We start from the raw sequence: 23,670 nt of genomic DNA, 5'->3' as shown, positions 1-23,670 counted from the left end.
TTTCCTCTATTTCTTTGCACTCTTCATTTAAGACGGCCTTCTTATCTCTCCTTGTTATTCTCTGGAATTCTGCATTCAGTTGGGTATATCTTTCCCTTTCTCCCTCACTTCTCTTCTTTCCTCAGCTGTTTGTAAAGCCTCCTCAGACAACCATTTTGCCTTCTTGCATTTCTTTTTCTTTGAGATGGTTTTGGTCACTGCCTCCTATACAATGTTACCAACCTCCGTCCATGGTTCTTCAGGTGCTCTGTCTACCAGATCTAATCCTTTGAATCTGTTTGTCACCTCCATAACATAAGGGATTTGATGTAGGTCATACCTGAATGACCCAGTTCTTCCCTGGTGGCTCAGATGGTAGAGAATTCATCTGCAATCCAGGAGACCATGTTCGATCCCTGGGTCAGAAAGATTTCCTGGTGAAGGGAATGGCAACCCACTCTAGCATTCTTGACTGGAGAATTACATGGACAAAGGAGCCTGGCAGGCTACAGTCCGTGGGGTCACAAAGAGTCAGAACAACTAACACTTTCACTGAACAGCTTAATAGTTTTCCCTACTTCTTGATCATGCACGCAGTAAGCCAAATAATGCCTATACCAGCCACTGCCTAAATTTCCTTGTGCCCTTTTAAATTCCTCTCTCCCCAGTAAACTACTGTCTGCTTTCCATCCCTGTGGATTAGTTTGGATTTTCTTGAGTTTTAAGTACATGGAATGACACAGTTCATCCTCTTTCTTCTGGGTGGTTTGGTTTCTTTCAGCATAATTGTTTTCAGATTCAGTCACTCACGCTGTTGGGTGCCTCAGTAGTTCATTCTTCTCATAGCTGAGTAGTATTCCATTGTGTGATCTACCATAATCGTTTATCCATTCACCTGCTGATGAACATTGAGATTGTTTCTAGCTTTTGGTACGCGTAAATAGAAATTCAGTGGATTTTTGTATGTAGATTGTGTCCTGCAGGCTTCCCTGGTGGCTCAGCTGGTAAAGAATCCTCCTGCAATGCCGCAGACCTGGGTTCAATCCCTGGGTTGGGAAGATCCCCTGGAGGAGGGAACAGCCACCCACTCCAGTATTCTGGCCTGGAGAATTCCATGGACTGAATATCCATGGGGTCACAAAGAGTCGGACATGACTGAGCGAGTTTCACTTCACTTCCCTTGGGTCCTGCAACCTTGCTGAGCTCTGTTATTAGCTCATCTTGTTCTCAGTTTTAGGGACAGAGCATTCAGTCGTTCATCATGTAAGTTTCTCATAGACGCCCTTTTGCAGGTTGAGAAAATTCCCTTCTCTTCATAGATTGCTGAGAGATTCGTCGGGAGTGGAGTGCTGGATTTTGTCAGAGGGACAAAATCTACGGCATCTGCTAAGGTAATCATTGGTTTTTCTTTTTAGTTTGCTAATGGTGGTGGGGGCAGAATTCACAACGCTTGATTTTCAAATGTGAAACCAACCCTTCATTCCTGGTACTGCCTGTGAGATTAGAGTAGGACGTGGGAATTGGTGCCTCTGGAGAATCAGGGGCCTTGTCCCTCAAGGAGACCAGGTTCTGTGCCCAGGCATGGGGAGAGGGAGGGAGGGGGCAAAGGGCAAGGGCGGGGAGAACCCGAACGTTAGACATAGCTGCCTGCACCTGCCACCGCAGGGGAGCCGCCCCAGGAGCGCCAGCGCCCCAGTCAGCCATCGGCAGTTCCCCACGGGGTGTGCGCGTGCGGCTTGGGCGGTCCCGCTTGCAGCCTCTCTGCCGGATCTCCCGCACCGCACTTGCCTCTCCGGGAACTCTCGGCCTCTGTAAAACGGAGCCGGTGACGGCTGGGCAGCCGGAGCGCAGGGACCAGACCCAGGAGGCCGGTCTGCATTCCCGAGTGTTGTGGAAACGACCTAGCAGGCCGCGAGCTCCTTGGCACTTCCCTTCTCCGTGAAATGAAGGTAATGGTGCTTCCTCCCAGGGCTGCTCTCTTCAGTGAGCCCATGGTGACAGACCACTTAAGTAAGTCAGATAAAACTAGCCAATGGACGATGTTCCAAGCCAATGCCCCTTACTCGCCAGCTGCTGCTGGTGGCTGACTCTCTCAGCCTTAATCTCCTCACTTAGAAAATGGAGATAACATTTTTACGAGATGTGGGCACTGATGACAATTCAGTGTCATCAGGCAAACGGATGAGTGAGCACCTGGCGCAGTTCCTGGCACGTGGGAAAAGCTGGGTAACGTGCAGGCGTCTCAGGCGCCCAGAGCCGGGGTGGCTGCGATGGAGCCTGTCCTGGAGCTGGAGGAGCCACAGAGGCAGCCAGGGGCAGGAGGGTACCCTGGCCTGGTTTAAGTGTGCAGTGCTGTGCACTTGAGTGTTGCTGTGCCATGGAGTGGCACTCTCAGCACCCCTGCCAGACTGGCATGATCCTTGTGCCCCACCGAAGTACCAGCAGGAAGGGGGAGGCTCAGAGCTAGAATTGGAATCCGGATTCCCTTGGTCGTTTGGGAGGTTTGTGCCCGTCTAAAAGGGGAAGGATCTCCCCAGGGCTGGTGCTAACTCTGGTCCCACGTTGAGGGAACCGGGAGAGGAGAAAGGAATCGAGTAGCCAAGGAAACCCTTGGTGGATTCTCTCCTTCCCCATCTTGGCCTTGGGCTGGGTTTTTCCTCCAGCTTCTTAGGCTGAGTGTTTAGCTGACCTAGTTCTCCTTCTCTATTGGCATTTCAGCATCTGACCCAAATGCCCTACTCACACAGATGTTGTTCATCAGATGTTACCGTCTTCTGGGTGCATTAGGCTCTGGGGACACAGTGATGAGGTCAGAACAACACTCATTCTTATGATTACAAGATAACACCCAAGTGAACACAGTTAAAATGGTGGCAGAGACCAGTGCCCTGCAGAAGTGCCACAGAGAGTGTGACAGGGAATGACCTGGGCTGGTCAGAGAAGTGTACAGTGCTGTGCACTTGGTGTACCTGTGATGTTTCAGCTGAATAAAGGAGTCAGCTGGGCAAAATTCTGGGCTGGGGCATTCTAGGCAGAGGGAATAGGCAAAGTCCTTAAGGAGGAGTCAGTCTGACCAGTAATGCAGTCAGTGCGTGGACGGTGAGTGGAGCTAGGGGAGGGGTCACCTTGCAGTGTGGGGCAGGGGAGGGAGCTGTGAGGACTTACTCTAAGTACAGATTCCAGGATTCTTCTGAAAATGAAAAAAAATGCTTGTATTCTTTTCTTATCTTCTGTCTTTTGTGATTTAGAGGGCCTCTTGTTTGGAAAGATATTTGAGAGTGTCTCAGAACTGGAAGTATTGGCGCCCATCAGGTTGCCTTTAGCCACTGTTATTTCTACTCCTGAACTGCCACGGACAGTAGACCTCATGGTGTTCTCTAAGCCACCTTGCCAGAGTTACTTGATGGGGTCATATCCCCTGGCAAAGGGTATGAAAGTCCAGCCTTCTTGCCCTAGGCTGGGAGGACTCTGATGTTATTTAAAAATGCTCTAGACCTTCAAGACATGCCTTTCCCTATCCTCTCCCCTTGCTCCTTCACCTAAAGGTTTCTCTGGAAAGCTTGACCTCAAAAACTCATGTAGAACTGAACCCCTGTCTCAGGTTCTCCTTCTGGGGAAACCAAACTTAAGCCACCAGGGACCATGTGTTTTTTGGACTAGAAATTGAGGTTCTGGGATTAGAACCTTCCAGCTCTGAAAGTCTTTAGAACTGTGTGACTTACTCAGTCACACAATAGGTGATTGGCAGAGCCAGGCCCAGGAAGGCGTCAGGGGTGGGGGTGGGGCCCGCTGGTGAATGTGGTGCAGAGCCAAGGTCGCAGCCGTGGTTTACCAGTAGCTGTGCTCTCTGCCTTAATTGCTCCGGAGACTTTATGTCCAGAATTCCACCTGCTTCCTCCTATGTTAGAGTAATTCACCCTGAAGTATGAAAGATTGGCAGCTCAGAGACAATGCGTCTTGAAAAGAAGATACTTGTAATAAATCTATAATTCAGTGAACTTTTTGTCAGGGCAATAGAGTGAGTTTAGTCAGCTCAGTCGTTCAGTCATGTCGGACTCTTTGTGACCCCATGGACTGCAGCATGCCAGGCTTCCCTGTCCATCACCAATTCCTGGAGTATACTCAAACTTATGTCCATTGAGTTGGTGATGTCATCTAACCATCTCATCCTCTGTCGTCCCCTTCTCCTGCCTTCAGTCTTTCCCAGCATCAGGGTCTTTTCAAATGAGTCAGCTCTTCACATCAGGTGGCCAAAGTATTGGAGCTTCAGATTCAGCATCATTCCTTCCAATGAATATTCAGGACTGAATTCCTTTAGGAGGGACTCTCAAGAGTCTTCAACACCACAGTTCAAAAGCATCAATTCTTCGGTGCTCAGCTTTCCTTAATAGTCCAACTCTCACATCCATACATGACTACTGGAAAAACCATAGCTTTGACTAGACGGACTTTTGTTAGCAAAATAATGTCTCTGGTTTTTAATATGCTGTCTAGGTTGGTCATAACTTTTCTTCTTAGCACAGTTCTGTTGGTTTGAGGTCATAAGTGAAAGTGAAAGTGTCCAACTCTTTGCAACCCCATGGACTGTAGCCTACTAGGCTCCTCCATCCATGGGATTTTCCAGGCAAGAATACTGGAAATGGGTTGCCATTTCCTTCTCCAGGAGATCTTCCCGACCCAGGGATTGAACCCATGTCTCCCTCATTGTAGGCAGACACTTTACCAGGGAAGTCCATTTGAGGTCATATGTGTGTGTGTGTGTGTGTGTGTGAGTCACTCACTTGTGTCTGCCTCTTTGCGACCCCATGGACTGTAGCCCACCAGGCTTCTCTGTCCGTGGAATTCTGCAGGCAAGAACAGTGAAGTGGATTGCCATTCCCTTCTCCATTTGAGGTCATAAGGGAGCCATATATCAGGAAATTCCTCAGCTTTCCCAAGGATCAGCTTCCCCACCCCATTTCTACTTCTCCTCACCCTCTTCTCCCCACAGTCAGACCACACATGTTGAGAAGCACTCTGTGGCTTCTTCAAGTTTCAATTGCAAGGCCTCTCAAAGGTTTGAGTCGATGGAGGGGAAGGTGACTCAGCTAAAGAAATAATTTGGCCAAAAGTGCATTTTGGAAAAGAACAGACTGGTGATTTGAGCTAAGCTCCCTGGCAAGTGATTGGTTTCTCAGAAGCGTAGATTGCTGTGTATGATGTAGTAAATTTCCATACCATTATCTAAAGAGCTGGTGTCCATTGCTGGCTGAGGCAGGCTTGTGATATAGGTCTGGGGATGGCAGGTAAGGCTGCCATCCTGAGGAATGGCAGCCCCCCTGGCAGGGTTTCACTTTTCTGTCCAAGTGGCCTTGGGTAAGTCATTTACTTTTTCCCCATACAGTTTCCTTGTCTAAACAAGTAGAGCTGGATAGTCCACAGTCTTGGTCCTCAAAGTGTAGTCTGCCGACCAGGAGTATTTACAACACCTGGGAGCTTGTTAGAAATGCAGAGTCCTGGGAATTCCCTCCAGTCCAGCGGTTAGGACTCTGCACTTTCACTAGCAAGGGCCTGGATTCAACCCCCTGGATGGGAAAGTGAGATCCTGTAAGCTTCATGGCATGCCTCTCTACCCTACCAAAAAAAAAAAAAAAGAAATGTAGAGTCCTGGGAATTTTCCGGTTGTTCAGTGGTTAAGACTCCGTGCTTTCACTAGTCTGGGAGAATTTCTGGTGGGAAACCACGATCCTGGAAGCCACATGGTATGGCCAGAAAAGAAAAAAAAGAAATGCTGAGTCCTGGGTCTCACCTTAGATCTTATAAATCTGTGTTTTAAGAAGATTCCCAGGTCATTTGTATACACATCTCAGTTTGAAGAGCCCTGCTCTGGAACAGACCACTCAAATGTGGTCCTTAAACTAGCGTATCAGCATCACCTGAGCTTGTTAGAAATGCTAGTTCATGGGCCCCAGACCTACTGAACGACAGCTCAGGGTGGGGCCCAGGAGCCTGTGTTTTAACAGCCTCTCCAGGTGATTGTTAGGCACACTGACCTTTGATAAGTGCCCTTCCTCAGGTCACATTGATTCTAGCAGAGGTTTGGCTGTTGTATGTGTCTGTGCTAAGTTGCTTCAGTCATGTGACTCTCTGCGACCCCATGGACTGCAGTCACCAGAGTCCTCTGTCCACGGGATTCTCCAGGCGAGAACCCTGGAGTGGGCCGCCATGCCCCTCTCCATAGCTGTTGTACATACAGGGCTTGTTTGGTGCCATTTTGTGGTTCTGGAAACACTCACATACCCGTACTCCACGGCATTTCTGGGGTGTCTTTAGCTCTGCTTTGCCAGAGAGAAAACTGAAGTTTAAGGGAGGTTAAGTGAGTTGCCCAAGATCTTTCTATCTCACAATGTTTTTCAATAGTATTATTGACACAAGATGTTTCTGGCGATGTGAGTTAGCTATTAACATGATAATAAAACTTGTGAATATTAAACATTACCTGTTGATAAATGACAGAGGCTGTTTTCTTACTGGAGTATAGTTGTTTACAATGTTGTGTTAGTTTCTGCTGTGCAACTAAGTGAATCAGCTATGTATAGTACATATATCCCTCCCTCTAAAGCCTCCGTCCCACAGCCCCCACCCCCGCCACCAGATAGACGCTCTTGGAACATGAGCTGGAAAAGATTGTGTGGGTCTTGATCAAGTTTTTGGAGCTCGTGAACTGCAGCTCTTCTTTTCTTGTTTCTTGTTTTGAATCGTAATACATTCACATGGTTTAAACATCATATGACTTTTAATAAATTAAAAGACGCTTACTCCTTGGAAGGAAAGTTATGACCAACCTAGATAGCATATTCAAAAGCAGAGACATTACTTTGCCAACAAAGGTCCATCTAGTCAAGGCTATGGTTTTTCCTGTGGTCATGTATGGATGTGAGAGTTGGACTGTGAAGAAGGCTGAGCGCCGAAGAATTGATGCTTTTGAACTGTGGAGTTGGAGAAGACTCTTGAGAGTCCCTTGGACTGCAAGGAGATTCAACCAGTCCATTCTGAAGGAGATCAGCCCTGGGATTTCTTTGGAAGAAATGATGCTAAAGCTGAAACTCCAGTACTTTGGCCACCTCATGCGAAGAGTTGACTCATTGGAAAAGACTCTGATGCTGGGAGGGATTGAGGGCAAGAGGAGAAGGGAACGACAGAGGATGAGATGGCTGGATGGCATCACTGACTCGATGGACGTGAGTCTGGATGAACTCCAGGCGTTGGTGATGGACAGGGAGGCCTGGCATGCTGTGATTCATGGGGTCGCAAAGAGTTGGACACGACTGAGTGGCTGAACTGAATAAAGGACTGCTGCTGCTGCTGCTGCTAAGTCGCTTCAGTTGTATCTGACTCTGTGCGACCCCATAGACGGCAGCCTACCAGGCTCCCCCTTCCCTGGGATTCTCCAGGCAAGAACACTGGAGTGGGTTGCCATTTCCTTCTCCAATGAGTGAAAGTGAAAAGTGAAAGTGAAGTCGCTCCTCCATCCGTGGGATTTTCTAGGCAAGGGTACTGTAGTGGCTTGCCATCGCCTTTTTCGTAATAAAGGACTATAGTCAAAGCTTTTCTGTCACTCCTGTTCCATAGCCACCCAGTACCCTCCTCCCCCAGAGAATGGTTTTTAGTTTATTGGATTTAACCTAATTAATGCTGATCCTTTACAAAGCTTTGGAATCTCCTGATATAAGGCTACCCTCATGACCCCCCAAATCTCTGGACTTGCAGTATATGCATTTTCCCAGTTCACTTTATCATCCTGACAAAAAGTCCATCAAATCGGTTAACAAGCATCTTCTCTTAAGGATACACCATCTTGAAGAGGTTCTGAGCTGCTGCTCTTGGATGCTTGTGTGTGTATTATTCTAATACAGCATTTCTTTATGCAAATACAAACGTACATAGATATATATGTGTGTTATATATAGCATATATTAGCTGTGAAATAGCGTCCGTATATATGTCTGTATAATGCTCTGTCACCTCTGCCAACACAATTTACAAAATAGAATACATGGCACTGTTCTGAGCCGTGCTTGTTTCACTGAATATATTATGCAGCTCTGTTGTGTGATAACAGTTTCCACTCTGCTATCACAGACACTGCTGTATATGTGGCATTTTGCCGGTGCTTATTCTATATGCAGGATAAATTCCCAGAAATGAGGTTGCTAGGTGTCTGTATTTGTAGTTCCAAGAGATACTGCCAACTTGCCCTCCTTAAGCTGGTGCCAGTTTGCACCTCAACCAGCTTTGGATGAGAAGCTACTGTTTTCTCACATCTTCGCCAGCTTGTTGTCACATCGCTGGATTTTTACCAATCTGATAGGTGAAAAGCAGTTTCTCATTTGAGTCTTCATTAACCTGGAATATGTTTACAGGCCATTTCTATTTCTTTTTCTGTGACTGTTAATACTCTTTGCTTGTTTTAAAAATTGGATTATTGCCTTTTTGTTTCTAGGAACTGAGTATCTATTAGGGAAGGATGGCCTTTTGCCTTGATAAAAGTTGTGTCCAATTTACTGTTTCTCTTTTATTGATGGTTTGTTGGTTCTGTTTACACATATTTTCATTTTTTGCAGTCAGATTTATCAGTCATTTCTTTTATGGCTTCTCGGTGTTGAATCATAGGTACAAAGGTCTTCCCCGCTTCAAGATAGCATGTTCTTTATTTTCTTCTATGATTTTACATTCAAATTTTGATCCATTTGGAATTTATTTTGATGTATGCTGTGAGGTATAAATCAACTTTTTTTTTTCAGATGGCTATCTCTTTTCTGCTGAATTGAGAAGCTATTTTAATCATAAACTGTTTATCATAAGCTTATTTTCTCATATATATGTAAGTCTATTTCAGAACTTGCTTCTCTTTTTCATTGGTTTCTTTGACTATTCATGTTCACTCATGTTCACACTATTTTACTTGCCATGGTTTATAATATTTAAAAATATCTTTTAGTATATTGAAGGGCTGCTCCCCTTATTTTTAGATCTCTTTCAGGCTGTTCTTATTCATTTTTCTATTTGAACTTTAAAATCTGTTATATAATTACATTCCCATGTGTTGGTGTTTTTACTGGATTTGCTTTAATAAAAACTGAAGTATAACACACATATAGAAAAGGGGACTGATTGTAAGTACGTGGCTTGATGAACTATCACACAGAAAAGCGAACCATGCTGGAGCAGTACCAGCATGGAGAAGCCCCGCGCTGGCCTCCAAGCAGTTACTGCCTCACCCTCTTACAAAAGGTAGTTATCATTCTCATTTCTTCTGTCATTCTTCTGGTTTTGATTTAAAAAAAAAAAAAAAACTTTATGTAAATGGATTCTTTTGTATTTGGCTTCTTTTGCTCAATTTGTGAGTTTTTTAAAATCTGTTCTCCTGCTGATGGACATTTAAGTTGTTTCCCAGTTTTTGGCTATCATGAATAAAGTTGCCTTGAATATTGTAACATACTGCTTTTGGTGTCTATATATGTATGTGTGTGTATATATATATAATTCTGTTGGGTATTTGCTTAGGAGAACTTGTGCATGGGATATGCACATGTTTCAACTTCAGAAAATACTGCCAAACAGTTTTCCAAATAGATATGTAACCATTTACCCTCCTTCCAGTAGTGTCTGAGAATTCCAGTTATTTTGAGTTCCTGCAACACTTGATTTTGTTGGTCGTTTGGATTTTACTTACTCTGGTGGTAATTTAGTGTGGATTTAATTTCCTAAAGTAGCAATGAGATTGTGTGTGTGCTCAGTTGCTCAGTCATGTTAAGCACTTTAAAATATGAGTTTGTTGGCCATTTAAATATTTTGTTTCATAAAATATATTGGGATTGTTTTAAATGTATACATTAACTTTAGAGAATGGACATATTGATGATGTTGAATGTTCTTATCCAGGTACATGGTGTAGCTTTCCATTTGTTTAAATCTCCTGTGTCCTTTAGTATTGTTTACAGTTTTTTTTTTTTTAATGTATCTTGCACCTTTTTTGATAGGTTTATTCCTAGATACGTATTTTTTGTGGAGTCTTTTCTAACTGGCTGTTGTTTGTAGTAGTTTCTCAGTTAATTCTTGTAGCCATTTTAGGCTTATAATTATTTCATCTATAAATAGAAATAATTTTATCTCCTCCCATCCAGTTCTTTTTTAGTTTTTTATTGAGATATAATTGACATATAACATTGTATTCATTTTAGGATACAAACAAAATCTGATATATGTATATCTATGAAGTGATTACCACAATAAGTTAGTTAACATCACGACAAGTAGCTATAATTTTTTCTATAACAAGAACTTTTAAAGATGTATTCTTTTAGCAACTTTCACATAAACAGTACAGTATTGTTAATTAGGGTCACCATGCCGTCCACTGTATCCCTTCATCCAATTATTTTCTCTCTCATTTCTTTAGCGTGTCTAGTTGCAGTGGCTAGGACCTCCTGCACAGTGATAGTGCACACAGGTGTATTATTTCTCTCTTTAGTTGGAATGTGTCTGTTGTTTTCTAGTTAAGTAGAATGCTGGCTTATAACTGAGATTTATATGTTTTATCATATTAAGGAATTATCCACTGAATCCTACTTAAGGATTTTTAATCAGGATAATATGTTTTTGTTAAAAGCTTATTCAACATTTATGGATTTCCTGGGGTCTATCGTTATGTTAAGTTTCTGAGAGCTCCTTGGTGGGTTAGTGGTTAGGATTCTGGACTTTGACAGCCGTGGCCCAGATCCAGCCCCTGGTCAGGATCCCCTGGGCCACAACAGTGGAAGTGTTGAGTCCTAACCGCTGGACTTCCAGGGAATTCCCTCCATTTGGTCTTTTAATGTGCGTGCCACCCTACTGGAGAATCTTCTTTGAGTCAACAACTACTGTGGACTCCTCTGGAGAGGATCTCTGGACATGTACAGAGTCAGGACATACGGTACATGTGGGCTAAAGTGTCCTTTCCTAAGGGCTTCCCTGGTGGCTCAGACAGTAAAGAATCTGCCTGCAAAGTAAGGAACCCTTTGTCTGATTCTCTTTTAGGAGACCCAGCTCCACATTCCTTCCTGGCATAATGGACAATAGGAACTGGGGTGTGGGGAATCCCCTAGTGGCCCGGTGCTTTCACTGCCGTGTGCAGGGGTTTGGTCCTGGTCGGGGAACTAGGGTTGTGCAAGCTGCATGATGCCACCAAAAGAAAAATTTAAAAAAAGCAACTGGTTTTTCATCAAGTTGGGAAAAAATGCCTGATTCTGATCTTAGTCTTTTTCAGTTTAGCTCTGTAGTTGTTTGGTTAGCTTTCATCTCAAAATAAAACAAAACATTCCAAACCCCCCAAAACAAAATTAAACAATCTTAATCCTGTCCCACTCAGTTATGTTTATATAGTGCTTTAGAGGATGTCCCAGTGGACCTTGGGACTCACTGCTCTAATGGTTCTCAAGAAGGGGAAAAAAGCTGAAGGAACTCTGGATCTATAACAAACCTTTGGGTTCTCAGTCGCTGGGAAACAAGCTGAAGGAGCTCTGGATCTATAACAAACCTTTAGGTTCTCAATCGCTGGGGAATGCAGTGCCCAATCCAAAGAAGAGGCATCCACTTGGCAGTGTGGCCCGGTGGCTAAGATTTCCAGGCCAGTTTGTCTGGGCCCAGATCCTTCCTCTGTGTACTACTGTGTGACCTCAGAGAAGTTACATCACCCCTCTGGTCCTCAGTTTCCACAAACAAAAAATAAAGATAATAGTGATTCTATCTCTAGCCTTGTTGTGTGGAATCAGTGAATTCATGCCTGGCAAATTCTGCAGCCATAAATATGGGGAAGCTGGAATGGGTATTAGAGCATCCAGTGGGGATTGGACCAGGTGGTCTTTACATTCAGTGATCTATCTGACCTTTGCTGACCCTAATCCTCATGCAGATATCTGCTGGTGTCCTTAGACAAGTGAAAAGTTCTCAGGGTCAGGGTCTTCTAAGATGAAGCAAAATAATGAAATAAAAAGTCCCATTTTCTAAGTGTCTGGGCTACAGAAAGCAAAGGAATCAAAGATTCTTAAAGGTTGGCATTCCAGATAATAAATCTGTGAGTTACTGAAAAGTTGGGTTAAGGCGCTTGGCCCCTAACCAGGCTTTTCTGCAGCCTTTAATTCTGAGGCTTGGCACTCCCTAAGAAGCGGGTTGGTTCATTTTTGAATGGGGCATCTGCACAGTGGCTCTCCTGGGTAGTACTGCCTATAGTACCCAAATATTTGTGTTTGAGAGAGTGAAAGAGGCATTTTGCTGTGGGCAGAGGAAATAGATGCAGATAGTGTTTGATTGTAAAAGGAAGAGCCACTGGGAGGGAGGGACCCCTTGGGCAGTGCCTGGCTTCTCTCATTAAATGTGGATTCTGAGCAGCAGGGTCTTGCTGTCCTTCAGGTATTCTGTCTAATATGGTGAAACAGAAGCCAGGTTGGAACCCTCATCACCAACTTGCTGTTTCCAATGAGTTATTTGCAGTTTTTAAAGCTATAGTAAAATTACTTAAAAGGCACAGACTTTAAACGTTGTTTGATGGTCTGTTAGTTTCCTAGGGACTACTGTAACAAAGTACCGCAAATTTGGTGGCTTTAAGAGTTTTCTCTCATGGGTCTGGAAGCTGGAAACCCAGAATCAAGGTGTCCACAAGGCCATGATTTCCTTGACCTTTCACTGCCTCTTCCTGGCTCCTGGTGGTTGCTCGCAGCCACCGTGGCTTGTGGACCTGTTTTCCTGATCTCTGTCTCGGTCACCACGTTGTATTCGCCTTGTGTGTCTGTTTTATTTTCTTATAAGGACATCAGTCCTTGGATGAGGGCCTTCTGTAACCTGGTATGGACTCACTCTAATTTAACTAATTACAGCTGCAAAGACCCTATTTCCAAATAAGGTCACATTCTAAGATTCTGGTGGACACGAATTTTGGGGGGACACTTCCTCCCAGTGCAGATGGCTTTTGACAATTGTGTATACCCAGGTGACCACCACCCCAGTCAAGAACCAGGATATTTCCATCACTGTGAATTTGCTCATGCCCCTTTCTGTCCTGACTCTGTAACTGTAGATTATTCTTGCATTCAAATAAATGGAATTACGTAGCGTGTGCTCTTTGGTGTCTGTCGTCTTTTACTGGCAGTGTTTTTGAGAGCCATCCATGTTGTCGCATGGATCAGTATTTTGTTCCTTTTTCTTGCTGAGCAGTCTTCTGCTGTGTGATTATACCAGGTTTGTATATCCGTTCTGTTGACGAACATTTGAATTGTTTCAACTTTTGGGACTACATATAATTCATGATACCAATATAGTAGCAATGCATATTCTTTTTGTTGTTTTTGAGCACATGGCTCTTGATTTTTCTAGGTTGATACTAGGAGTAGAATTGCTGCTTCATACAGCAGGTATATAGCTCATTTTATTAGAATTGCCAATCTTCCAGAATGACTGTAGGCCCCCAAGGGTAGTGTGTCAGAGCTCCAGTTGCTCCATATTCTCATGATCTTGGTTACTTTCTTGGCAGTATTTTCTTTGGTGCATAGAGAGAGTAGACCTCTGCACGTTTCTATCCATGAGCTGTAGAGCTCAAGGCCCTCCAGCTAATGATCCGCTTCACTCCTTTCATTTTCTTTTTTGTCGTGTTGCTCCAGGGAAGCTTTTGGGCACCAAGGTCTGCTGGAGTCCCTTTGTCAACGGTTACTTTTTCTGAGACTAGCGGAAGTATGAGCCCTCCACACTCTGTTCTTTCACCCTTGAGTCTCTTTGCTCATTGGAGGTCAGAGTTTGAAGGTCAGAGGTTGGAGTCCTTCAGAAGGACATCAGCAGCTTTCAGGAGCTGTTCAGAATGTTCAGGGGTCCCATGTGACTAGTTCCACACTGGATTTCTTTCTTTCTTTCACAGTCGAGTATTTTCCTCACAGATCTCTATTGATGGTGCTAAAGCAATAGCAATAAAGGGAATAATTCAAGAACAAAAGAAAAAGCTTCAGTTTTCCAAGACACATCTTTGCTGCCTTTTATAATAGTGAATAATAATTATTATAGTAAATACTGAGCTCCTGGACACCGTCCCATGTTCTAAGTTTTCTATATATGGAAACTGGTAAATACTCCCGTAACCCTTTGAGGTCAGAGTTTTGTCTCAAGGCCATTGTACAGATGAGGAGTCTGAAGGAAGACAAGAACGCTCATGTTGCCTAAGGTAAGGTGGAGCTGGAATTTGAACACAAGATTCTAGCTTCAGAGTCAGTATCTTACCTGCACATTTTTTTCCTTAGGGTCATTCACATTTTGGAAGCCTAGACACATTTATTTAAAAGGGAAACATTATATCACTACCACAAATGGGAGATCCATATCACTTGCCATAGTAGATGATAACTATAAAAAGAAATACTCTGATAACAGCATTATTCTAACTTATTCCTGTTATTCCTCACCCACAACAGCATTTTTTTTAATGGTTTGTGCTTTTGAGTCAAATATAAGAAAATTTTGCCCAATTCAAAGTCACAAATATTTTCTCCTAGAATTTATTTAGTTTTAAGTTTTACAATTACATCTATCATCCATTTCAAGTTATTGTATGCATAGTGTGAGGTAAAGGCTATGCTGAACTTTCTTTTTTAGGGTTATGCTTATTTTAAAAAAAAAAAATAAGGATTTCCGGGACTTCCTTGGTGGTCCAGTGACTAAGACTGTGTTCCCAATGCTGGGCCCCGAGTTCGATCCCTGGACAGGAAACTAGATCCCATATGCCACAACCAAGAGTTTGTATGCTGCAATGAAGACCTGACACAGCCAAATAAGTAAATATATATATATATATTTAAAATAAGAATTTCCGGTAGTTTCTACAGCATTGGTTGAAAAGACTCCCTTTTTCCTGCCTTCTTTGAGTCTGGCTTTTCTCAGGGAATGGGAAGATTAATTCTCGCAGTTGCTGCAAGGAGAGAAAGGTATAATCATTTTGCTACACAGGATGTAAACTCATTGGCACATGGTCAGGACTCAATAAACAGCAGTTCTCAGATTATGCTGAGTGCTTTCCTGTTGTTTGGCATTTAGATTGTTTCCAGTTTTCTTTCTTGAAGTGTAAACAGCAATGCAGTGGATATTCCAAGTGTGCTGCCTTTTTTTTTTCTTTAAAATTACTTTAGAGTATATTTACAAATCTTAATCCATTCTACAGTTAGTGTCAGAAGCATATACCCCTACCAGAAGCCAGAAGCCATGCATTGCTTTTGAATTAACTCTGCTTCTAACCAGAGGGAGCTCCTTGGGAGGGTTAAGAACTGAAATCATCGCCTTCTCTGGCACCGCACCCCCCCCCCCCCCCCCCCCCGCCAGTTGGTGGTTTTTTATCTTCCCTTTAGTGGAACACACTCTTCAATGATACTGTTTTCTACTCATTTGTTTACCTGTTTGCCTTCCCCACTGGCCTGCATCTGTCTTACTGGAATCACTACTTGCCAGCTCCCAGCACAGTGCCAGCATGTACTAGGTCCTTGGTGAATGCTGACCGTAAGAGCGGCACGCAGTGCGGCGCGACCCAGCGGCTGGGTCTGCGGACTCCCTCCGCCTTCTGACAGCAGTGTTCTTCTAGCGCTGGTGCTTTGGTTCCAAGACGTTGCGTCATCTGGATAGCTTTCTCCAAGTGTGGGTTGTGTGCCATTAGTTAATGTTGGATGGTGTAACAGGGTACTTGTATCCTACATTAAATAACATTGAATTTCAGAGTGAGGACATTTCTTTTCAGTTCTTTTTCAACTCTTCTTCTCTAGGACAAGATTTCTCAGTCTCAGAACTATTGACATACGGGGGCTGAAAAATTTTTTGTCATAGGGCGGCTGCCTTGCGCGTGGTAGAATGTTGACAGCAGCCTGGCCTCCACCCATTACTAGGTGCCAATAGCACCCCCACTCCCACCTGTGACAACCAGAGTTATCTCTAGACATTGCCAAATGTCACCTCCAGGTTGAGAACGACTGCTCTGGGAAAAAGACTCATTCTGGTGCTATTGTATTTCGAACACCTCTACAGCCCTTGCCAGGGAGCTCCCTGGAGGTCTAGTGGGCTGGACCAGTAGACTTAGGACTCTGCTTTCACTGCTTAGAGCCCAGTTTCAATGCCTGGGGTTGGGAAACTGAGATCTCACAAGCCTCACGGCCAAAAACAAACAAACAGAAATCCTTGCTAATACTTCCTTTCCAAAAAAGAGAGCACTTCCCTAGCTCAGCAGGCGATGCTTTCTCACTTGAACTTACGTTATTTTACTTTCCTTGATGTTAGCTTCTCATTTTGGCGAGTGAGAACTGTTTTTCTCTCAGTGTTAAGTGTTGTGGAGTTTTCTTTATGAATCAATTTAAGTAAAAAGTTGAATGAATATAGAGAAACATACCTCAAATATGTAGATGTGATCCAAATAGTGCTGTGCTGGATACCTGCTTCTAAGGAAACGCTGAGTCATGCATCTTCCTGTTTCACAGCTTCTGTCGGCAGGCAGGTTTTCATGTTTTGCTTCACCTAAGACAATACTCCAGCTTGGGAGATGCCCTAGGGATCTGGTGTAGTGCCAAGCTTCCCAGATGTGCTGACACGGATCATATACATGCAGCACCTATCAGAAGTGTACCGCCCGCGTCAAGCATTTGATCTGTGGACCCAGGAGTGAGTCTCAGTTGATAAAATCATTCAGGTGCTTTGGATCACAAGGGTAAAGGCCGTGCATGTCTGGCTGCCAGCCAATCCTTTTCTGAGAAGCCGGTATTTGAAAACAAATCACACAAGGCTGGAGACTTTCTGATTTAATAGGGATCAGATGTGGGAAGAAAGCACAATATGTCATATTGTGACATATCGTATTTCATTTCAGACATCTTGGCAGAGCTGCCAAGCTGCTACTGACTCTGCTTGCCTCATGGGAAAAGGCTTGATCAGATGGCAGTGTGAGTGAGAATATCACACTTAGCAACCCTTGATGAATGAGTCTAGACATTAAGCATCAGTGGCTACCAACATCAGAGAAGAGTGGACCTGGCACCACCTGTAGTTGTGACAAGGATTTAAACTTTGTCTGACCCAGTCCGCAATGTGCAAAAGCACAGGATGGAGGGACGTGTTGAATTGCACCACGAATGCGCAACCAGCAAAGCTAGACAGGGGCACTCTTGGACACGTATCCTGGGCTCTTTTTAATTTTTAAAAATTTATTTGGCTGTGCCGGGTCTTCGTTGCTGCATGTGGGATTGAATTCCCTGACCAGGAATTGAACCCAGGTCCTCTGCAGTAGCGGCTTGGTGTCTTACCCAGTGCACCACCAGGGAAGTTTCTATCCTGGCTCCTTTAGCAGATGGATTGTAAAGGGAAGAATGGAATGGAGGAGAAATCCTGTGGGTTAAAAGAGGATTCAAAGATATATGACTTTTAAAAATGGGCAAAGCTAAAACCTTTACTGTCTAGGGAAGCACGCTTGGTTGATAAAACCAGAAAGAAACCTGACAGATGTTTCTGTAGTAGTCAGGATGGTGGTTACTTTTTGGTAATTGAGATGGGACTCATGGAGAGCCTTCTGGAGTGGCCTACTAGGTTCTATTCCTTAATTTCATGGTAGATATAAGATTTGATTATCTTATAATAATTCATTAAACTATACATTTTTTTCTGTTACTTCTATATTTTATTTTAAAATAGTTTTAAAAAAACAAGATGTGAGAGGGGACATATGAATACCTATGGCTGCTTCATGTTGAGGTATGGCAGAAACCAACACAATATTGAAAGGCAATTATCCTTCAATTAAAAATACATAAATTAAAAAAATGCAGGGTGCAAAGGAATATGGGTAAAATGCCACCTTTGTAGGCAAAGAGAGGAAATATGAAAAATATGCTTGTTTTTTAAAAATGTAACCAATGTAAGGATAAACCAAAAACTAATGAAATTGTTTTATCAGGGAGGGAGAAATAAGGGGGGAGAAAGACAGAACTTTCTGAATATGACTTTTATCATTTAGTTTTTACTTTGAAATGATGGCATTACCGACTTGATGGATGTGAGTTTGAGTAAGCTCTGGGAGTTGGTGATAGACAGGGAAGCCTGGCCTGCTGCCGTCCATGGGGTTACAAAGAATTGGACACGACTAAGTGAACTGACTGAACCTGACTTTAATGGATTGAAATACAAAAATTTAAAAATTAATGAACTCAAGGTGATAACTGAAAAATCATCATTAATTGCCTTTGGAAGATGTTAGGCAACTCATTCTGAAAGCTGGTAAGTAAAGACAAAGAATCATACTTTTTTTAAAGTGTTATAAATATTTATTTGTCAAAATATTTTTTTAAAAAAGTGGAGTAAGACAAGGCTGAATTTCAGCTAATGTTATGCCACAATCACAGGTCACATAAAAAGAACAATAGCAACAACCAAAACCCCAATTGTCCTAGCAATTTCAGAGGATAAGCTTCAGTGTTAGAGTCCAGAGCTAACATAGAAGAGTAAAAGGTTGCTTGCCTCTACATGTCACTTTAAAGGGAAAGGAGATGTTGCAGGTAGACAGGGAGAAGGCTTCAACAGCTAAGGAAAGCAAGATCAGAGGGATTCTACTGTATGGGAGAAATCCTTACCTAGGGCTGTTCAAAGGCTGAGAAGATAAGGGTCAGGGTGAAAGGCTACAGAGACTGGTATCAGGAGGAAAGAAAAAAGTCAACTTAGAGGAATTAAAAAGAAAACAAAGAGACTTCCCTGGTGGTCCAGTGGTTAAGAATCTGCCTGCCAATGCAGGGGACCCAGGTTCCTTCTGGTCTGGGAAGATTCCACATGCCACCACGGAGCAGCCAAGCCCCTGAGCCACAGCTCCTGAGCCTGTGCTCTGGAGCCCACGAGCCACTATTGAAGTCTGCACTCCAGAGCCCGTGCTCCACAACAAGAGAAGCCGCTGCAATGAGAAGCCCGCACACCACAACGAAGCGGAGCCCCTGCCCGCCACAACTAGAGAAAACCCACACGGCAACGAAGACCCAGGGCAGCCGAAATAAATAAACAACGAAAAAAGCTTTTTAAAAAAAGAAAACATGGTTGGTCACAAACTCCTCTGTTTACTGAGATATGAAGCAGTGGAACCATGTCAGCAAGGGGGACCATGTGGAGCACGTTCTCCTATGTGGGACCACAGCGTGAGGATCTGCAGTCTGCAGTTATCCTACCTCCAGTCTTTCAAAGGCTGAGTACCCAGCTCAGTGCGCGTTCTGCTCCCGTTCATACTGGGCCATGTCACAGAGAACTGCATGCTGAAGCCTGAGACAGCTCACTCTCTAGCCCATAACTGTAGCCCTCTCCACCTGTGGGGTGCACAGCCCTGCTGCAGGATGCAGGGGGCTCCTGTCCCCTCCATCACAGGAGGAAGTGGTGGCAGTGGCGGCAGCAGCGCCTGAGTTTGGCAACAGGTGTTGGTCGGGATCAGCAGAAGTGGAGCTGAGGCGGCGGGTCACAGCTGTGTTCTGGACTTGAGGGAGATGGGACATGGTCTGCTCTGCGTAGTCATGTGCAGATGCTGCTGCTGCCAGTACTGCCTCGTGAAAGTGAGCTCGGGAACGCTTACAGTAGTCGAGTGCTCTGTAGGATAGCATCATTGTAATGAATGGATTCCCTGTAGCCCATGGTGTAAGGTGTGTGCACCGCTCCATACTGTTCATTATAACTGCTTGGTAAGTCCGCCACACGACCTGTACAATCTATTGGGCACTCTTTTGACCAGTGCTCCTCTTTCTCACACTGACAGCAGCCACTCCAGTCTCCCATCCCAGGGGCAGTCCAGAGCAGCTGGTGGACAACTGCACATGCATTCTTTTGCCTGGAAACTTGATAGTTTCTCCTGTCAGCCTCCACTGCATCCTCTGCCCACTCCATGTGTACAAAGGCACAATCTTTCACAATGTCATCGTATTTGATGACTGCACCGTACTCCTCAAACTTGGCTGAAGCTTTGCTCTTATCCTTGCTGGCCGCACTCTGATGCTCCCCCACATGCAGCCAGCAGTGGTGCTGGTGCTGTGTGGCACCCTCAGCCCTCTGGTCCTCTGCATGCACAAGGCCACGGGTCTTAACGCTCTCACATTCCAGCACTTTCCAACACTGCTCGACGAGTGAGCGGGCCTCCTGCCCTATGGCCTCCCAGGGCAGGTTTCCAATGAACAATTTCATCATCCTGACAAGAGCCTCCTGGTGGCAATAGCAGTGGCTCCCGCATCAGAGAGAACTCTGCATAATGACGATCGTCGCTCATGGCTTGGTGCCACTGGGTCAAGAGTCAAGCTTTTATCCTGGTTTTTCTACCCAGACCAAATCTTAAGAAAATAGATGAGGAAAGAATGTTCTACTTTATAAAAGAATCACAGTAATATATATAGAAGAGAAGATAGAAAGTCACCACCTAAGAAAACAGTGGATCAAGGCTGTCATCCTGAGTATGTGATGAAAGGTAAAATGTTGATGGAAAACTTTATAATGGATGGATCATGGATAAAGAACATAACATTCGCTTTTTAAAGTGGGACAAACAGACCTTCTGTGTCTCCTGATATAATGCAACACCTCCTATGAAAATGATGCCTGAGCCCAGTTAAGCATCCTGATCTAAATATTATAATTACAGAGATAAATATGTTAAATGACATTACAGGGGTGCAATTATCCAAATCCAGAATGTGGGAAATCTACAGGACAAGTGACTCAGTTTCTTCAATAAAAACAGAAAGAGAAAAATAAGTTACTATAGATTAAAATGTCTTAAAAGTGTTCAGAACATACCATAAAGCTACAGAAATCAAGACAGAGTGGTTTTTGGCATAAAGATATAAATATAGGGGATTCTCTGGCTCTCCAAGGGTTAGGACTTGATTCTTTCACTGCTGGAGTCAGGTTCAGTCCTAGGTCAGAGAACTAGGATACCACAAGCTGCGTGGCATGACCAAAAAAAAAAAAAGATATACATAATAGATCAATGGAATAGAATTGAGAATCCAGAAATAAATCCATATCTGCCCATGTATTTATGGTCAACTGAAATATAGGAAGGGTGCTGAGACTATTCAGTGGGGAAAGAATCATCTTTTAAAAACGAGGGCTGGGACTGCTGGATAGCAATATGCAAAAGAGTGAAGTTGGGCTCTTGCCTCACACCATATACGAAAACCAATTCCAAATGGATCAAAGACCTAAATGCAAGAGCTAAAACTATAAAAGTCTTAGAATAAAGCATGTATATCTTTGTTCCCTTGGGTTGGATAGACACTTGTTTCTTAGATATGACACCAAAGGCACAAACAACCAAAAAAAAAAAAAGGTAAATTGGGCTTCCTCAAATTTAAAAAGTTTTGTGCCTCAGGAGGCATCGTCAGGAAAGTGATATTAACAGGTGTTTGTGAGATACAGAGAAATCAAAGCCCTTATACATTGCTGGTGGGAATATAAAATGGTATAGCTGTTTTGGAAAGCTGACTGACATTTCCTCAAAAAGTTAACCATGAGTAGCCATATGACCCAACAACTACATTCCTACAAATATACCCAGGAGAACTGAAAACATACACCAACACAAAAACTTGTACACAAGTATTCACAGCAGTATAACTCATAGAAGTAAAAAAAAAAATGAAAACAACCAAAATGTCCATCAACTGATGAATGGATAAAGAAGATGTGGTTTATCAATACATTTTGGAATATTGTATGACAACGAAAAGGAATGAAGTTACTGGTCCTGGTGGTAAGATGGTGACCACTACTGAGTGCGATGTGGGAAGAGCAGTGAATGAGCCAGAACTGTTCAACCACAAAGAAACTAAGAGGGAAGCAGAGTCTTTCAAGGAGCAAGGAGGTGCATACCATGTCAATAAAGATTACAGTAATGCTTATAGCTATTATACATAGATATGTTTCCTTAAAAAGGCTAGCTGTTATGGGGGTTGGGCAGTCATCTAGATGATGATCAAAGGGTTCCAGAAAGCTCTTGGAGATGCACAGCAGTGAGTGAGGTTGTATGACAGTTCCACCCAGGGACTTCTATGAGGGGGCAAATACCACCTATCTCTAGGGAATGCCTTGGTGGCACCTTGCAGTTTCTGGAGAGCACTAGAACTTGACGATGAACATGCTCAGGCAAAATAGAAGTTCAGGACTGCTAATGCAGTCACAGAATATGGGAAAACAGCAGGAACAGATTTTGAGAATCGGGATTTTTGGAAGTTTGTTTCCTGATGGACTGTGCCCTAGAATTTGCCCCTGCCTGCCACTGCTTCAGAATCATCAAAGAATATTTAGCAGTCTGAGTGGTTATCCAGAAGCCCAGTATGTGACCAGTAACATTTTGCAAATGGATCCCACCTTTGCAGCTGCTCTGTATGTGTGAGGTCTTTGCCTTTATTATGAAGGTTGTATTGAAGTGGTTTGGTTTTTTGTACAGCCTCTTGGGATGGCTCCTGACCATGAGGAGACCTGCATTGTCTGTAGAAATGCCAAAGAGCACACACGAAAAAGGATGGGAATACAACATTTAAAGAAGGAAACTACAAACTAGCATATGAACTGTGCAGAGAAACTCTGGGGATAGACCCAAAAATATAAAAACATAACATACAAATGTTCAAAGCATACAAATGTCCAAAAACATACGAATAGTTCATACAGCTAAAAAAAAAAAACAAAAAACCAAAAACCCAATCAAAAAATGGGCAAAAGACCTACATAGACATTTCTCCAAATAAGATACACAGGTGGGCAATAGACATATGTAAAGATGCTTAACGTCACTAATTATTAGAGAAACGTAGATCAAAACTGCAATGAGGTATCACTTGACACCTGTCAGAATGGTCATCATTAAAAAGTCTATGAATAACAGATGTTGAAAAGAGTGTAGAAAAAAGGGAACCCTCCTACACAGTTGGTGAGAATGTAAATTGGTGTACCCGCTAGAAAAACAGTGTAGAGATTCCTCAAAAAACTGGAAATGGGGACTTCGTTGGTGGTGCACTGGCTAAGAATCCACCTGCCGATTCAGGGGACACAGGTTCTATTCCTGGCCTGGGGAGATCCCCGTGCACTGCAACTATGAGTCTGAGCTGGAGTCTGTGAGCCACCACTACTGAGCCCATGAGCCTAGAACCCACGTTCCACCACAGGAGAAGCCTCCGTGCACTGCGGCTGGAGAGTAGCCCCCACTCGCCACAACTAGAGAAAACCTGCTTGCAGCAATGAAGACCCAGCACAGCCATAAATAAATAAATAGAATTTTTAAGAAGAAGAAATTAAAAATAGAACTATCATATGATCCAGCAATCCCACTCCTGGGCACATACCCAGAGAAAACTCTAATTCAAAAAGATACATGCACCCCAGTGTTCATAGCAGCACTGTTTACAATAGCCAAAGCATGAAAGCAACCTGAATGTCCATTGACAGATGAATGGGTAAAGAAGATATATATATCACATATAGGCTAAAGACTGCAGGTAGGGGAGGAAGACATAGAGTGAACAGGGAGATTGCTTGGGAACTTTTGTGTTATATATATATATATATATATATATATATATATATATATATATATGTATACAATGGAATTATATATAAAATGATCTATAATGGAATACTACTCAGCCATAAAAA

General features: G+C 43.5%; 1 protein-coding gene and 2 pseudogenes across 11 annotated transcripts in view; 2 read left to right on the top strand and 1 right to left on the bottom strand.

The window, feature by feature from the left end:
* The window catches only part of IL34 (interleukin 34), a 59,947-nt gene that overhangs the window by 15,292 nt on the left and 20,985 nt on the right, over positions 1–23,670 (top strand). For 5 of the 11 annotated variants that reach the window (XM_005218330.5, XM_024978056.2, XM_010814294.4 and 2 more), the window contains one exon: positions 1,299–1,370. The gene's annotated coding sequence lies outside the window, so the exon portion shown is untranslated. 11 annotated transcript variants of the gene reach the window in all.
* On the bottom strand, positions 19,239–20,208 carry LOC107131336 (RNA-binding protein 4B-like; annotated as a pseudogene).
* On the top strand, positions 20,146–23,541 carry LOC132342769 (dnaJ homolog subfamily C member 7-like; annotated as a pseudogene).

Source organism: Bos taurus, chromosome 18, assembly GCF_002263795.3.
Source record: "Bos taurus isolate L1 Dominette 01449 registration number 42190680 breed Hereford chromosome 18, ARS-UCD2.0, whole genome shotgun sequence".
Taxonomy (NCBI): Eukaryota; Metazoa; Chordata; class Mammalia; order Artiodactyla; family Bovidae; genus Bos; species Bos taurus.
The sequence above is the reverse complement of the archived record's forward strand: the minus strand, read 5'-3'. Positions and strand labels throughout refer to the sequence as shown.